At 42.8% G+C, this 8,239-nt stretch overlaps 1 long non-coding RNA gene across 1 annotated transcript; it reads right to left on the reverse strand.

The window, feature by feature from the left end:
- Positions 1-328: 328 nt before the first annotated feature.
- On the reverse strand, positions 329-1,711 carry LOC116571130. The gene is made up of 3 exons (XR_004277728.1): positions 1,693-1,711; positions 977-981; positions 329-423 (listed from the first exon to the last, which is right to left on the reverse strand). It is a non-coding gene; the product is annotated as an uncharacterized LOC116571130 (long non-coding RNA).
- Positions 1,712-8,239: the final 6,528 nt, after the last annotated feature.

Raw genomic sequence — 8,239 nt, forward strand, 5'->3', positions numbered from 1 at the left:
TATCTGAGTTAAACATATTTACAATACTTTCTACTTCTTTTCCAAGGCTAAGCAATATTCTCTGTATAAGTCAACCTTTTACTTAACCTTTCTCTACTCGTAAAGTTATATAACTACAAGAATTTTAAGATATCTCCATTATATCCCAATTAACAGCACTTAAAAAAAAATCTCTTATGACAGGTATCACTTTTTTTTTTATTTTTATTTTAAGTAATCTCCACACCCACCATGGGGCTCAAACTTACAACCCCAAGATCAAGAATCACATGCTCTACCGACTCAGCCCGCCAGGTGCTGCAGGTATCACTTTTTTTTTTTTTTTTAAAGTAAGCTGCATGCCCAGCATGAAGCCCAAAATGGAGCTTGAGCTCACGACCTTTAGATCAAGACCTGAGCAGAGATCAAGAGTCGGATGCTTAACTGACTGAGCCACCCAGGTCCCTCCAACCTGGTATCACTTTCTATTTCAAATTATATTTTTATGCTACACAGCAGCAACAAAGATAAATTCAGGCACAGCCCCAGACCTCCACCTTATAGCTAGGCCCCACCCCTCTCCTCCACTTCATGACGTACTCTGTTCTATCCTCACTTTTACCAGATGCATCTTGGGACATGTGTTAACCAGCAAGACTGAATCCATATTGTATAATCTGATGTACTCTACAGAGGCATTTCCAATTTTAGAGAAAATTTTGATTTTACTTATTAGAATTTTTTTTAAGATTATTTATTTGACAGAGAAAGAGAGACCGCGAAAACACAAGCAGGGGAAGTGGGAGAGAGAGAAGCAGGCTTCCTGCTGAGCAGGGAGCCCAATGCAGGACTCGATCCCAGGACCCCAGGATCATGACCTGACCTAAAGGCAGATGCTCAACTGACTGAGCAACCCAGGCGCCCCTAGAATTTCTTTTAACACTTCAGACATATGTATCTCTTTGCTACTAATTGTACATATAATGTCAAATTTAACCAGAACTGGTATGTTCTCAGCATCTCATTTTGATGATCTTAAAAGTTTTTTTTTTAATATCCTGAATACTATATATGTATAAAATATAAGAGTGTATTCTGAATTGTCTGGGTGACCATTGTTTAGCTGAGTAATGAAATAGATATCAGTTCCCACATTGATACTTAAGATTGAGAAACTACCAGATATTTCAACTTTAATTTCCTTATGTCAGTGACAAATGTAACACATGCAAATTTGTGCCTGGTCAGGCACATCTGAGCATTTGGGAGGCCCAGGGCCACGGCACAGATGCAGGCCCCATGTGTCTAAATATTTATAAGCTATAAACCAAGCTAATAAATGCGTATAAATCTATGGCTTTGAAATGACTGAAGGTTGGCTAAATATCAAAGAAAACTAACTTTAGTAATTTTCACGTCTGGGTAGTCTGTGGATATTTGATATGAGCAATAAAATAGATACACACACATAGCTCATAAACTTATCCTTGCCTTCATAGCAGCAAAATAATTATTTATATTATGAGATAAATAAGATTTTTTTTTAAGATTTTATTTATTTATTTGACAGAGAGAGAGATCACAAGTAGTCAGAGAGGCAAAACAGAGAGAGAGGAGGAAGCAGACTTCCCATGGAGCAGAGAGCCTGATGTGGGGCTCGATCCCAGGACCCTGCATGCATGACCTGAGCCGAAGGCAGAGGCTTTAACCCACTGAGCCACCCAGGCGCCCCAAGATAAATAAGATTTTTTACATGAATTGTGTACCATCAACAGGGTTAATAGATAAACCCAGACATGCTTAAAAATTGAAGAGTTTGAGCAAAAACTTCAAATTGGGAACAGAGCCAAACTGTGACTCCACCAACAGGAGCTGAGGAGAAACTTTTAAAAAGGAAAGACAGAAGCCAAGCAGGGAAATTATTGACTGGCTATAGTTTAAAGTTTAGACGGTTCTTTGTGATTGGTTGTCCTGAGGTTTCAATTTCATTACCCTGAAGCATGCACAGGCTTAAATCACATTAGAGCTACCCCAGTCTAATGGCCTTCTTGTTTAATTAATTTAACAACAGTTGATGTCGAATTAGACAAACTAAATTTTCTCTAGTGATTGTAGTTCTTCGTTTTGTTTTGTTTTTTGTTTTTTCTTAATTTCAGTGTGGAGGAAATATACTCTCTGGCAAGGAGACAACTGAAATTGCCAATTCTTTTTTTTTTTTTTAAGATTTTATTTATTTATCTGATGGAGATCACAAGTAGGCAGAGAGGCAGGCAGAGAGAGAGGGGGAAGCAGGCTCTCCGCTGACCAGAGAGCCCGATGTGGGGCTCGATCCCAGAACACTGGGATCATGACCTGAGCCAAAGGCAGAGGCTCAACCCACTGACCACCCAGGCGCCCCTAAATTCTTAAAATATTTAGATACAGAAATGAATCACAAATTTTACATATCATTAAAACATTGAAATGGGGGTGCATGATAAATTATCACAGAATATTAGAATAATTTTAATCTTGTCACAATTACCACTCATATTGAAATGTTTGCCATCTCTTAAAGCAATCTCTAGAGTCATACAGTAAATGAGTATTATGCTTCACTCAACATATGTAAACTGACATATACACAAACATAAAATGAATAGCAATTGTTTAATATTGCGTAAATGTTCTTCAGCCACCAGTATCGCTGTTGTGAACACTACAGTTAATTCATGAGCAACTCCAGAATCACAAATAAGAGCCAAAAGAAAAGCAAGAAAATGCAAAATTCAGCACCAAAGACAAATCAGTGTTGGTTATGCAAGAATTTATAGAATTCACATCTGATCTGAGACACAGTATTTGGAGTTAGGTGTTTGTCTTATCTAAGTACTTCTGCTGATCATTTTAGTCCCTGCACTAAAATGCTGCATTTTATCTCTCAAGTCCCTGCATTTCTGGCCTTGAGAGATAACAGAAAAAAATATACGTTGGTCTCGGCCCCCTCTTCCACCTCATTCTTGGCACAGAGCTCCTGAAACCCTTGTAAATTCCTAAATGATAAGCACACAAGGGCAACTCTGTTCTAAAATGTGGTCTTTGACCCTGGCTCTCAATACAAGCTCCTAACCCCCTTGGAATTTCCTAGGTGACAGGAGTGTCTTTTGTTCTAATGAGATGACTGGGTGGGCTCCGATGGCTCTAGGAAAGGGGGCAGGGAGCTTGGAATTTTCTTCCGAGAAAGGAGAGGGCCTGGAAATGGAGTTAATGATCGATCTGCTTCAGGGAGGAAGCCGCCATAAAATTTGCCAATTGTACAGGGTTTGGAAAACTTCCAGGTTGGTGAACACATCTACATAGTAGGAGGGTGACCCAACCCTGCTCCATGGGAAAGAAGCTCCTGAGCTTGGGACCCTCCCCGGAGTTCACGGTATGTATCTCCTCATCTAGTTGTTCATCTGTATCCTTTATCCTATCCTTTAATAAACCAGTAAGCGAAAGTAAGGGTTTCCCTGACCTCTGTGAGCTGTACTACGGAATAATCAAACTCAAGGGGGAGGAGCCTCCAATTTGTAGGCAAGTTGGACAGACGTTGTGGGTAAGCTGAGGACCTTCTCCTTGCGACTGGCCTCTGAAGCAGAGGGGAGGGAGAGCAGTCCCGTGGGACGGAGCCCTTTACCTGTGGGATCTGTATTCTCTATATTATCTCCAAGAAGACGGTATCAGAATTGGTTACATTGCAGACACCCTGCTGGTGTGGGAGCTGCGTGGTGTGGGAGACACACGCTCCCACTAGGTGTCGGAAGTGCTGTGACAGTGGTGGCCGTGTGAGAGCACAGGAACCACACAAGAAGACTGGGTTTATCCCAACTCAGACCTGAAAGGGCATAACCCATAACTCTTCACAACTTTCTGCCTCAGCCACCTTTTGATTCAAGAGCATCAGGCAGGGGGCACCCAGCTGGCACAGTTGGAGAAGCATGTGGCTCTTGATCTCGGGGTGGTGAGTTTGAGCCCCACATTGGGTGTAGAGATTCCTTAAATAAATTTTTAAAACTTCATTTAAAAAAAAATAGGGCAAGAGATACGAAGTGTTTCCATGAGGCCTGAATAGTGTTAGCCATAGCAGCAGATGTCCGAAGTTCTAGGCTGTGACCAGCCAGTTGCTGACCGCCAGATCTCAAGGCACAGAGGTTTCCATCTGCTCTTGAATAGATGTGTGCATGTTGTGTGTACACGTGTGTGTTACACAGAATCCTCTAAGACATGGGGGCAGAAGCCCCTCCAGCCTGGGTCTGAGGGTAGGCCTGGACTCAATGAAAGTCAAATGACCTTACATCACGCTACAGAGGGGAAGAGTTCATGTCCTTTTGTTACCAAAACCCATGTTTGGCTGCTCACAGCTTGAAAGCCAGTACTCAAGGGACAAGTGCTGATTGGAAAGGAAAGTTTGCTTTATTCAGGAAGCTGGCAACCTGAGAAGATGGTGGACTAGTGGCCAAAGACCCTTTCCCAAAGTCTCGGACCAAGCAAGCGTTCTTAAGGGGGAGGCAGGAGGAAGTGGGTAGGGTCGACATGCAGGGGAAGCATTCTCAACATGATCTCTTGCAGATTTGCTGGCATTGAGGAAGGCCATTCCCTAGTGTGGTCAAGCCTGATCTTCTGGGACCACCTGGCTCCTTGTTTCCCCAGGGTCAGGGCTCTGTTGAGGTCTCAAAGAAGCTATCATTAGTTGAGCTAAGCTAGAAAGCACTGGTTAATGAGTTAGACATATGGAGTCTTTCAGCTGCTTGGAACACAGCTCCGTTTGAATGAAGAAAACTGATGGGAGAGGCGAGCGAGCCCAGAGAAATGCACACTGTTGTTAAGAGCATCATCTTCACGCTGTCAGCAGAGATTCGAGTCTGCCAAAACATCCACTGTCACATAAAAGGTAATGGATTGATTGAAGTGTATTGGTTTTGTAGTTTTGTTTGTGTTGAAGTCATAAACCTGATTTCTAAATGATTGTTAATTTTTATTTTTTATTTTTTTTAAGATTTTATTTATTTATTTGACAGATCACAAGTAGGCAGAGAGGCAGGCAGAGAGAGAGGAGGAAGCAGGATCCCCGCTGAGCAGAGCCAAAGGCAGAGGCCTTAACACACTGGGTCACCCAGGTGCCCCAATAATTCTTAATTTTGAGAAATACCATATTTACTTTGAAAGTCTTGCAAAGGCACAGGACTCTGACCGATTTATGGGTGTTAAGAGATTACTGAAAAATCATCATTCCTGTTGCCGATTAGGTATTAGATGGTTGATACTGAACAGGAAGCTTCCTTTAAAACAATGGGAAAATACCCGTAAGGGATGACACTTGTAACTCTTCTAACAGGCTCATGTCAGTGCAACATTGTCCTGTCTGATTGGTCTTGTATCATCCACACTGCCCAGCACAGTGATTTGCATGTAGAAAGCACTCAGTGAAACGTTCAGATACTTATGGAAAAAAGGCAAACTGCAAAAGGTCATATGCACTTTTACCAAGTTGTAAAATAATGTCTTAGAGATACAATGTAGTAGATAAGATATGTCTTAGGGATACTATGTAGTAGAAACTTAAAGTTCTGTATTGGAGCAATGAAAACTACATTCAGAGGGTGCCTGGATGCGTCTGCATTCAGCTCAGGTCATGATCCCAGCGTCCTGGGACCAAGCCCCATATCAGGCTCCCTGCTTGGCAAGGAGTCTCCTTCTCCCTCTGCCCTTACCTCTACTTGTGCTCTCTCTCTTTAATAAATGAATTAGATCTTTTAAAAAAGAAAAAACGAAGGAAGGCTTACCTCAGAGGTAGCTTACCTCAGAGGTAGAGAGAGGAAAACAGGATGGGAAGGGTGACTGGGATGACTGAAATATATTTGAAGCATTTCATTTTTTAGGCTAAGTGGTATGTTCCAGGGTGTCTATTATATTATGAGCTACATATTTTTAGAAGCCTGAACACAGGTAATTAATATGTAACCCAGATATTATCAACAATAGCCAAACTATGGAAAGAGCCCAAGTGTCCATCAACTGATGAATAGATAAAGAAGATGTGGTACATTTATAGTAACTAAATATATATATATATGCCACACACACTGGCATGTTACTCAGCCATCAAAAAAAATATATATGAAATCTTACCATTTGCAATTACATGGATGGAGCTAGGGTGTATTATGCTAAGCGAAATAAGTCAGTCAGAGAAAGACAAATACCATATGATCTCACTCATATGCAGAATTTAGGAAACAAAATACATGAACATGTGGGAAGGGGAAAAAAGGAGAAAGGAGGAGGCAAACCATAAGAGACTCTTAATGAGAACAAACAGGGTTGACGGAGGGAGGTGGGTAGGGATGGGCTCGATGGGTGATGGGGATTAGGGAGGGCACTTGTTACGAGGAGCCCTGAGTGTTGTAAGTGTAAGTGATAAATCACTGAATTCTACTCCTGAAGCCAAAAGAAAAAAAAGAAAATGAAAGAAAGAAAGAAACTTAAGCTGAGATATCTTTTTCCTTTGATAAAGTTTTTATAAAGTGAAGGTGATATTTTCCTAACAAAGCATGTGAAGATTCTCGTCTTATTCAGATACACACTAAAATAATAATAGTAATAAATAATTAAATAAATAAAATGCAACCTAGACAAAAAAGGCTCTCCGGTATTTGTTCTCAGGGATTCTCGCATATGCTTCAAGGGGCCAGGAATAACACTGTATTATCTTCCTGCGGGGGCTGTAACAAGTGACCACAAACGTGGTGCCTTAAAAAAAAACCAACAGATGGGGCACCTGGGTGGCTCAGTGGGTTAAGCCTCTGCCTTCGGCTCAGGTCATGGTCTCAGGGTTCTGGGATCGAGTCCCGCATCGGGCTCTCTGCTCGGCAGGGAGCCTGCTTCCTCCTCTCTCTCTCTCTCTGCCTTCCTCTCTGCCTACTTGTGATCTCTCTCTGTCAAATAAATAAAATCTTAAAAAAAAAAACAAAAAAAACCCCAGAAAATTAGGGATGTCTGGGTGGCTGAGTCAGTTAAGCATCTGCCTTTGGCTCAGGATATGACCCCAGTGTCCTGGGACTGAGCCCTACATCAAGCTCCTTGCTCAGCAGGGAACCTACTTCTCCCTCTCCCTCTGCTCTTGCCATGCTTGTTCTCTCCCTCAATCTCTCTCTCCCTCTCTCTTTCTATCAAATAAATAAATAAAATCTTTAAAAAAAAACAAAAATGAAATTGATCCTTTCACAGTTTTGGAGGCCAAAATTCAAAATCAGTTTGTGTTGAAATCAAGGCCACGCTCCACCCGCAGGAGGGGAGAAGGTCCCTTGCTTCTGAAACTGGAGATGCCACCCCCCCCGCAGACACCGCCCTAAGGACATAGGGCTCCGGGCTGCCTCTGACCAGAGTCACAGAGCCCTGAGTTACTGAGAAAGGAACCTGTAAAACAGCCTCAAGAAATAACATAGAGTTGCCTCCCAAAAAGCCTGTGGGCTGCTGATCTGCCCAAGATAACAGACACAATGTGCTGTGCTTACAAGAAAAAAATAACAGCTTGCAGTTCAATAACAGTCACAGGACGTAGAACCTTCGCCTGCATGGTCTGGAGCAGACACTGCACACAGTCTGCGGCAAATGTCTGGCAGAGTCAGGCCCCTGATGCGGGACGACCGCCTTGCTGCAGTCACACTGAAACCAGACAGGGAGTCAGCAGAGGGGACCAGAAGATCAAGAAAGGAATTATTACAGCCGGTCAAATTCCTAATTAATCAGCATGATCATGATTAATCAGCATGATCCACGACCTGATTCCCTAAGTCTGAAGTTCCACCCTTTGAAAACCATTGCTCATAAGCCACCTGGGAATTCAGGACTCTGAGCAGCAGTTCCCCCTTCTGGGCGGTGCCACACCAGCACACACAGCCCTGCTTGCATCGATGCAAGGGCTCGGGGTCAGATTTTTCACTGGCTTGCCATGTCCTCGGCAGATGACCTCTTGTTTGGTTGGGTTATACTTCTTCTAGCACAGTCTTCTCTTCTGCTTATGTCAAAGCACGCGTGCTCCCTCTCTGTCTCGTGGGCTCCATGTCCAACATGGGGCTTGAATCACGACCCTGAGATCAAGAGTCCCATGCTCTACCAACTGAGCCAGCCACACACCCCTCCCTGCCTCTCTCTTATAAGGACACTTGTGATTGCACTTAGGGGTCACCAGGACAATCCCAGAAAACCTCCCCATCTCAAAATTCCTAATCTCACCTGT

Source organism: Mustela erminea, chromosome 12 (assembly GCF_009829155.1).
Source record: "Mustela erminea isolate mMusErm1 chromosome 12, mMusErm1.Pri, whole genome shotgun sequence".
NCBI classification, from domain to species: Eukaryota; Metazoa; Chordata; class Mammalia; order Carnivora; family Mustelidae; genus Mustela; species Mustela erminea.